We start from the raw sequence: 10,104 nt of genomic DNA, 5'->3' as shown, positions 1-10,104 counted from the left end.
GTAAATGCAGCATACAGAAATTATAATGAAAAATAAAAAATGAGTTCATTAGCTTTAAACATTCGGGAAATATTCAAGCACTATCAGAGAATGATACTTCCCAAAGGCTCAGTCTTTATGGATTTCCTTGCCAGCGATAGGATCAGTCTGTGGTATACCAATTTGTAGTGAGATCCATGATTTAACTTCTGTGACTTCAGTGGCTGTATTTGTGATAAATAATACACAGACAGGCCCCTTCTACTTTGGCTCCATAGCTATTTTTCTGGAAACACTTTCAACCATTATAAGGATCACCAGGTGAGATGGCATGCACTACACGATTATCATTCTTTAACTGTGCAGCAAGTACCTGGATATGAAAAGACTTAAAGGGACAGTTCACCCACACATTTTCTCCCCTTTAAATTGTTCCCAATTATTAATTTCACCTTCTGGAGTGTTTTAAATTGTTTAAAAGTAGCTCCTTTACCCCTATTTTAGCATTTGAAATAGCTGATTTAGCCTGTGGTATCCCAACCTATACTGAAAGATTCTATACTGGAGTATATTCAATTGAAGAGCCTAAGTAAACACAGCCAACAGAAGAGATTACACTCTCAGTGGGGGGAATGATAATTGAGTAATAAAATTATTATTTTCCATTGTTCTCTCTAAATATTGAGCTCTGGTTTTCTAGACAAATATAAGATAAGGGAGCAAGTGTGTGTACATAAAATGATAACATAATGAGATCTGATATTACCTGAGGCTCAACCCATTGTAATAGGCTGTGGTTTAAAAGCACAAAAACAGCTACTTCATATAGACAAATAAACCGAAAAATACAATTTCTCATACATTTTATACTCTGCAGCTGGTATAACAAGTCATTGAAAATACATTCATATAAAAACAATTTTACAGTGTACTGTCCCTTTAAGCATTGATGTTAGTTGTATGTCATAGTCTCCAAAATCAACATCACAGATATACTATACAAGAAAGAATTCAGTCTAGGACTGAAAAGAAGTGTACTTACATAGCACTCAACAACCGATTTGTATGTATTGTGGAGAATACTAGCATGAATATGAAAAGTGTGAATGTCTGGTTCGAATTAATAAAACTTAACCTTTATTTTTAGGTTATTAAAAACAAATATAACACTAATATGACCCTAATAATTAAAAACACAGTCGCGGTGTCAGGGTTGTGGGCAGGAAACACAGTGGTACAGGTATGGACACTACACCAAATAATTAAACAGTGAGTGGTCGCAGGACCAAACACTATAAGGCTATGGATAAAGGATAATCTCCTAAGGTATTATAAGGTTTAAGCAGTATAATGGGTAATCTACTGTATTGAGCAATCACAAAATGATGTCAGAAGGATCTGTCATACCACAGCCACACAATATAATTAGAATGTAAGATAAACCAATTTATTCAGGTGGGTATATAACTTCCCAGTAAATTGATCAAAGGACTTCTTTTATGTGCTTATTAGATATTGGTTAATACCACTATGTACCATAGACGCACAATCACTTGGAACGTAATCACTGGATTTATAAAATTTGATTTATTGTTGCACAATTTTACTCTCACTGGAGTAGTAATCAGTGTGTTTCACTTATGTAAATGTGGAGTATTTATTTATATCATTATTTATCTTAGATACTCCGTTACTTATAGCGTAGTCATAGATTAGATTTGTATATTGTTTGCACAATTTGAATCCACCGGAGAAGTAATTCAATTATTATTATTATTATTTTTTTTTTTTTTTTTTATTAAAAATTAAATATGGATTGTAATGCAGGGGTAACCCCCTAGTGGGTGTCAAAATACAGCGCCCTCCACATTATCTGTTATCAACAAGTTATACTTAGGAGAGTGGTAAGGTATTGGCATGAAGTAATCGTATGATCAATAATTATTGGGGTGTAAAAAATTATACCCCTGATTATATATACCAATACTATTGTGGGTTTTTATATAGTTACCCCTTGCTGAGGAAGTAATCAGAAGGTAAGTCTGACTAACAATTTATGATGTAGTTGGAATCACCAAATTTAATACATAACTATAATATACAGCAGCTTGCTCGTTCTAGTATGTCACCATTAGCCTTAAATTGTAATTATCTTATACTTGGGAGAGTCATATATGTGTTCTCAATGAAATCGCTTAGGATATTGGTTCAGAAGAAACAAAATACTGTTCGGTTGGTATTACCTTATATAGTGTATACAGAGCTTGAATACTGTCAGTGTATTAGCTCATAGTGTTAGCCTGATTATTGCTGTAGCTTATAGTGTTAGCCTGATTATTATTCTATATATGGTGTAGTAAAATTCAAAGTATTACCCTGTGCTGCCTAAGTATTAAACCGGGGGTACTCAATGGTCACCGTTTACTAGGTGACTAAATGTCCTGGCATATTACCGCCATTGGAAATATCTATTGAATTCAGATTATTCTAGAGAACCACCAGGTTAAATTAAATTTATTTTTAAATCAAATGAAAGTTTTTAAATTAAATAGCCCAAACAACCGTTACTGCAGGTTAAAACAACTAAACACAACCGGAGCGGGACATTACATCTCCGCTCCCCCTAACATGTTTCGCCGGAGGCTTTTTCAAAGGTGGGGCGGCCGGCTGAAATCCAGACATTTATAGGCCTAAGGGAGATAGCGTCATGCCGTATGCCCGTTAGTAATAGGTCCAGCAAATAACGTTGTCTTATTGGTTGGATAAGGGGGCGCGGCTGACCAATCTCCAGTAAGTTAGAGCGACGCTCTGGTGGGTTACCAAGGTAACCAAATAGAAATATAAATAAATATAAAGATCTAAGATCGCGGATCACACAGGTATTTTATTTTTATAGAATAGGACGATGGCCACTTCTATGGGCCTGTGACTGGCATATGATCACAGATATATTTACAGCCTGTTTCTGAGCAATGTTAAACTAATAGTCACCAGCATTTTACACAGGGGGTATTGTAAAATACAGTGTCATTTATGTTTCTCTTTAAAGGGTCAATAAAATTGAACTTTAATGATTTAGATAGGGCATGTTATTCTAAACAACTTTAAATTTAAATCAAATCAAATTTGCTTGGTTCGCTTGGTATTCTTTGTTAAAGGCTAAAACTAGGTAGGCTCATAGGCTGATTTCTAAGAACTTGTAGGCCGCCTCTTATTTCACTGTATGGCTATGAAAGGCTAATTAATGCACTGCTAGTTTAACTGTGCTACCTATACAACATTCAGTGACGCAAGAGTCAGCACTAATTGGTCAAATTGCAAGTTTATCAAAAAGCACTGAGATAAGTGGGTAGTCTACAGAGACTTGGATACTAACTAATCACAGAGGTAAAAAAAAGTTTATCAATACAACCATGTTGATCATGTAAAACTGGGGAATGAGTAACAAAGGGACAATCTATTATTTTATTTTTTTAAACAATAAAAATGTCAAATACTGTACACTGTCCCTTTAATTTCAATAAAACTTTCCCCCTGACAATTTTATTAGTCACAAACTTTCCCTAGTTTACACAGTAAGTATTTCCTAAATACATTATTGAACAGTTTTGGAACATGTCATTCTATTTCAGGACCTACAGTTACACTCAAAGGTTCTAATATGTGGTATGATATACCCTTATTCCCAACTAAAGTAATCATTACAGCTTTTGACTATATTTACAAGGGGATATGTGTTTTGTCTAACAAGAACTGACAGTCAGAGTCTGCATTCTTCTCAAACAGTCCCCTCTCCCCCTCCTTTTTCTTATAACACTGCAGCTCCTATGTTTTTACTGTCTGACTGCTCAAAGTCTTATCTGTGTCACATTTTTTCTGTAGTTAAAACATTTTATTCCACTTGAAAAATTAAGTAAAAGAAATTAAACAACCATCCATATACAAACATCTTTATTAAGATTATACATGGTTTAATTGTATTCATCTACTAAATATTATTTGAACTAAATATTATCTTTGCATATTTATTGCAGCAGGCCAGTTATGTAAATCAATACAAGACAATATGTATATATAAGAACATTTACAGCATATCATTTACCATCAATAATTCTGTGTAATTTCAGTGGGGAACACAATAAACCTTAAACACACAAACGTTCAAAATACAACATTTACCTTTGTTAAAGTAAAATAACGTGAAGACAGCTGTTCCAAATTAATAAGGTTATAATTGTACAATTAAACATTACAAATTAAAATGACAACCGGTCATTTTACATAGTAATACAAGAGTGTGTGGCATGCAGCATTAGATTGCAGCAATGTCTCTCTTTTTATAGGCCATGTGTTGTTTCTTCACAATCAGCACCTCGTGGTCTTCTTCTTATCTTGTTCATACAAACGTTGGGTGTTACTGTAGCTGAAAATACTTACTTTGCATATACAGCAGTTTATGTACTAGCTGAATTGACAAAAAAGAAATGTAACTGTTTAAAAATATCACTTGTCAGTCTCTTATAACATATAAGAAAAATATATATACTGAATTAAAAACATTTTTCCTTAACATTTCTCACCCTTTTGATAATTTTATTATCACATGTATTTATCTATTACCTTGCGTTTATTATCACGCCATTATTACTTTGTGTTTCTCATTAGACTAACTAACAGCCTTCCTACCTGGAAATGACCCCTTAAACAGACTGTATATCACTGAGTATACAGATAAGCTGCATAGACAGTGGGATGCTGAGCCTCCATTCCAGATCTGCCTACATAGTTATCATTTCCTCTAAGCATTCACACATCTTTATTGGTAACACGCAAACACAAAATATGCAATCTCTATCTAAACAGATAACAACAGCAGCCAGAACTGCATCCCTTCACAGGCCTAGGTCCAAATCCTGTAGTAGGCCCAAAGCTGATGAGGTGCAATTGTGGGACCCCCTCGCAGAGATGAGATCTTCCACCTGTCTCCTAAAATGACTGGAGGGTCTGCAGGGAAGGCAGGTAGCTGAACTAAGTTATCAGTCGGTCATCTCTGTAGCTGTTGTATCATCACCCTAAACAATCCGTATCTTCATCTTTTTCTGCAAAGAGAAACACAAATCATTAACAATTTCCAAACAATTAGGCACATTAGAATTACTCCTATCACTACCACTATGGGTTTTAAAAGATTTGTAAGCATATTTTTAAACCAGGTTCCAATCGATCCCATCCTTCCTTAGCTATATCTCTAGATCTTTGTTGTAACTCTTTTACTTTATTCATGTGTAAAACTTGTAGTCTCATTAATAATCCCATCCATAATACTAGCATATTTGTTAATTCTATTTGCTAGCTCAATTCCCCAACCTGTCCAGGCAGGAAACCACATCCAGACTTTATCTGCAGATGAGAATAATTCTTACTTATACCTTGTTTAAGGACCATTGGAATAATCTTACCATCTTTCCCAGCCATAGTTGAAACCATCTACAGTCTGTGGCATTCAGTTGCTTGGCGGTTTGTTGGTGTAAAAGCCAGATGGAATTTGTCAGTTTGTCACCCTTCACTGGTGTATAGAGGTATAAAACACAAAGAAAAGGACAAAGAAAAAAAACAGGACAGTATATGCATCTTGGCAGTTAGTTAACCCACTTTGTCCCCAGTGGTCTCACCCTTTTGACACAGGTTTTTATCACCGGCCTGGAAGTTCACTTTCTTACAGTGAGAGGCATGTATCCAGTTTGGTTTCCATTCCACTTTGACTGAGGTGGGTGTTGTCAGTAACACCTGATATGGGCCGTCAAACCGGGGCTCTAAGTGTCTCCTCATGTATCTTCTTATCACCACCCAGTCTCCAGGGTGCAGGTGATGAGTTCCAGTTATTTGTTCTGGATCTGGTAATGAAGAGAAAACTTTTCCATACAAATTAGTCAGTTGCTCATGCAGCTGAACAACATAATCAGTTAGAGAAGCATACTGCCCATGTAATTCTTGTGGAAAGAAAAGACCTATTAGTGGTCTACCAAACAAAATTTCAAATGGCAAAAGGCCATGCTTTGCCTTTGGGGTGTGTCTTACTGCAAAGAGGGCTAAAGGTAAGGCTTGTACCCAAGTAAGTTTTGTCTGCTCACAGATCTTAGCTATTAACACCATTGGCTCTCTCTACTTTCCCAGACGATTAATCTGCAACCCTTTCATCATTTCTGCAAACACTTGCCCAGTAAAATGAGTCCCTTGATCAGATTCTAATGTTTCAGGTAAACTATATCTGCACACAATTTCAGTTATCAGTTTTTTCTGTTACACCTGCTGTTGCCTTGGCAACCGGCCAGGCCTCCACCCAAGAGGAAAACATATCTACACACACCAAAACATACTCATACACACCACATTTGGGCAGCTGAATATAGTCTATTTGCAGTCTTTGGAATGGGTAGTCAGGTTTTACAAGGTGTTTCATCTCCATCTTTGTCAATTTTCTTGTATTGTATTTAGCACAAATCATGCATTTCTTGCACCATTCAGTTACAAATTGTGAGAAACCTGGTGCAAACCAATATTTATTAACAATCATTCTTGCAATCATTCCCCCTTTGGAAACATGGGAAGGGAGATGAGATAAACTGGCTAAAACAGGATATAGCACTGTAGGTGCACATAATCTAACATCCCCATGTTTCCAAACCTTATTTTCCAGTTTGCAACCAGCATTTTCCCACTTGCAATGAGTTAGGGAACCTGTTTGGTTTTGGAGGGTTTTTAAGACCTCCATTGTCAAATTCTCCACAGAGTATTATGAGAGCTGCCTTCTTGGCTGCTTCATCTACCCTATTATTACCCATAGTGATAGGATCTATTGCTCGCTGATGTGCCTTTAATTTCATAACAGCTATAGCTCTTTTGAAAACGCTGCAGTCTGTTGCAGTGTCCACAAAACACTCCACAAAATGGTATTGCATGTCAGAGAGGGTCAGGCAAACAAAGGCATCACCCCCTCTGCTCTCAGACATGATTGGTAGCACTGGAAGCCCAGTCCATCAAATGTTCTCCCACAGTTATAACATTTACCTTTTTTGGGTTCCCCCTCATTTATCCCTTAAACTGTTTCTATTGGGGTTTCCCAGGAGCACACACTGGCATTACCCTTAGTGTTTTCTTTTTCTATACTTCTATGTTCCTTTGTATTGAGCTCGCTAAGCTCATTAGTGTTGGGACTGATTTATATCGCCAATCAGAATGGGCAGAAACCAATTGAGAAACCAATTTATTATGGATTTCTTTATTCAGTCCTGACACCAATGTGGCAGTGAGCATTTTTCCCATACCTTAGTCATCAGGGTTACCTCTCCTTGGGGCATATACATCTTGCCATGAGGTGGTATTGGGCACATAAGATACTACAGTCAAAACTCGTGGCACAAATTATTTTCCCCAGCAATACTAAAACTCAACAGTTTCCTTTTATTACTTAGAACATGCAGTTGTAAACAATTTTCCATTTCATGTCTATTAGCAAAATATCATTATTCACTTGATATTCTTTATTAAAGGATCAGCAAGGCACCACTGGTAGTCAGCTGAACACATCAGGTAAACCAAAGAAAAGAAACAACATATACACATATATATATATATATACATATATACACATACACATACATATATATACACATACATATATATACATATATATATATATATACACAGTACATATACACAGTATACACATACATACATACATCTATACATATATACACATAGATATACATACACATACATATATGCATATACATATACAGCACGCATGTACACACTGTGACATAAATATTCACACTCACAAACATGTATGTATTTACTCACAAAGATACTCACTGACAAACTGGCACACAGATTCTACACACTCTATAAAAAAATGCACACAAACCCCAGGACTAGGGCACATAGTCCACAAGGCCTTGGCATGCAGTCACAAATGACAATAGACAGCTAATTGCCAGTACCCACATACAATCAGACCCACAACCAAATATCTAACCTTATAAATGCAAGGGCTACCATTAGTAACCAAAAAACTTTCAAGGGGGTAAGTACTAGTGGTCTTATCAGTAGTGAAAATACTTGAGAGTAGTAAAAGTGTAATTACCAATAAAGTAACTAGCAAATCAGACCTCTTAAAGATTCACTACTAGAATCTTGTGTATATTGTAATTTATATTAATTCTACTGCAAAGAAGGACCATAATATACAAAGGGACAATGTATGTCTATTGCAGTGTCACTTATGCAAGTCACAGCAGTGCTAGCCTTTTAAAACTCCAGTTAACCCATATAAATACCAAGCAGAAATGTAAAAGCCCTAAATGCCCTCAAACATAGCATACACTCTTATGTCTTTTAATGGAAGACTTGCATATGTGTGTGTGCAAAACATACATAATATTACATTTAATTCAGTTGAACAAAAAGTTTCTAGCAGCACATAAAGTCTAGGACAAGAAAGGGTTAAAAAAACAACAACAAAATTGTTCTGCTCTGTGCTGGAGGAAGGGAGGAAGGGGGGTTGGAAGCCCCCACCCAGTACTGCAGCTGCAGCACACATACTTTGTCTTCTACAGAAAAAATACATTGGGCTGTTTCTTATAGGATTCTACAGTTATTTTTATAGAGATTTTGCTAGTGGAATAATTCAAAGGTTACCCCTTTGGAAACCAAACATCCATTCCCTTAGTCAACTTGCACCATTCAGGCAGATGCCAGCTGACCCACATACTATATTCTTTATACATTTCCTCCTGTGGGCTATTGAGGAAATTTTGGACGTCCATCGCTTAAGGCTGACCTCATGTCACCCTTTCTAAGAATCGTTTCTCATAACCCAGTTATGATGGAGGGGACTCTTACCCTTCTCTCTCGACTCTTAGCAATACTGTGGCTGTCAGGGAAAAGCCCACACTATAAATCCCACACTATAAATCCCTCCTAATTTTCCAACAAACCCAAATAATAAACAGTAGGGAGACAAATCCTAAAAGTACTTGGCCTCTTATATCATCAAAATCAAACCATGCTAGGGGACTTACATCAACAGTTTTATACATCATTAGAGACAAGTCTACTACAGCTCAGGGATGCGCCCTTCAGTATAGGAGCGTGCAAACTCAAACCAGTGTGCCCAAGGTTTTCAGAAACAAAGCCAAGAGGTGATCAAAAAGATCAGAATTCGCCCTTGTTCTCTGGGAATAGCACTATGCCCAATAGCAGCAATGGACTGAAGCTGACCTTAATCAACGATGTCCATAGGCCGAGCATAGGGGGTACCCAGAGACTTTGTACTGACAGACCAAGGTTGACTAGTAAGAAATTCTGCAGCTACCCACACTTTAACCTTCTATTGTTCCTCTGCTGTACAGACCATTTTAGTTACAGTTTACGTTTACTTAACAAACACAGAAAATAGAAAACATTTGTCTCTGAGGACAGTAGAATCCTCTTACTTAACACACTACTGCTCCCACTTGCTTTCTCCGCAGAGGGGCGTCTTGGAGCAGTACATTCACACGCCGTAAAGGACCTCTTACACTCACACATTCATAACAAAAGATATTAAAACATAAAACATAAAATACAACTGTCTCAGGTTCTTGGGAGTTTGTACTCACGACAGGACAGAGGGTTTAGGAATCAGAGGATAGGAGAGCAATTTGAGAAACAAAGGTTCTCACCTTTTTGGCGCCTGTGGTCTCCTGTCCTCATAGTTCCAATCCTGGCTCCGTCCTTAATCGCTTTCAAACTCCCGGGTTTCGGCACCAAATTGTTAAAGTAAAATAACGTGAAGACAGCTGTTCCAAATTAATAAGGTTATAATTGTACAATTAAACATTACAAATTAAAATGACAACCGGTCATTTTACATAGTAATACAAGAGTGTGTGGCATGCAGCATTAGATTGCAGCAATGTCTCTCTTTTTATAGGCCATGTGTTGTTTCTTCACAATCAGCACCTCGTGGTCTTCTTCTTATCTTGTTCATACAAACGTTGGGTGTTACTGTAGCTGAAAATACTTACTTTGCATATACAGCAGTTTATGTACTAGCTGAATTGACAAAAAAGAAATGTAACTGTT

General features: G+C 36.7%; 1 long non-coding RNA gene across 1 annotated transcript; it reads right to left on the bottom strand.

Moving 5' to 3' along the window:
• Window positions 1–3,913: 3,913 nt before the first annotated feature.
• LOC128650043 (uncharacterized) lies at window positions 3,914–7,683 on the bottom strand. Its single transcript, XR_008400716.1, has 2 exons — window positions 5,439–7,683; window positions 3,914–5,078 (listed from the first exon to the last, which is right to left on the bottom strand). It is a non-coding gene; the product is annotated as an uncharacterized LOC128650043 (long non-coding RNA).
• Window positions 7,684–10,104: the final 2,421 nt, after the last annotated feature.

The sequence above is a fragment of the Bombina bombina genome, chromosome 2 (genome assembly GCF_027579735.1).
Source record: "Bombina bombina isolate aBomBom1 chromosome 2, aBomBom1.pri, whole genome shotgun sequence".
NCBI classification, from domain to species: Eukaryota; Metazoa; Chordata; class Amphibia; order Anura; family Bombinatoridae; genus Bombina; species Bombina bombina.
The sequence above is the reverse complement of the archived record's forward strand: the minus strand, read 5'-3'. Positions and strand labels throughout refer to the sequence as shown.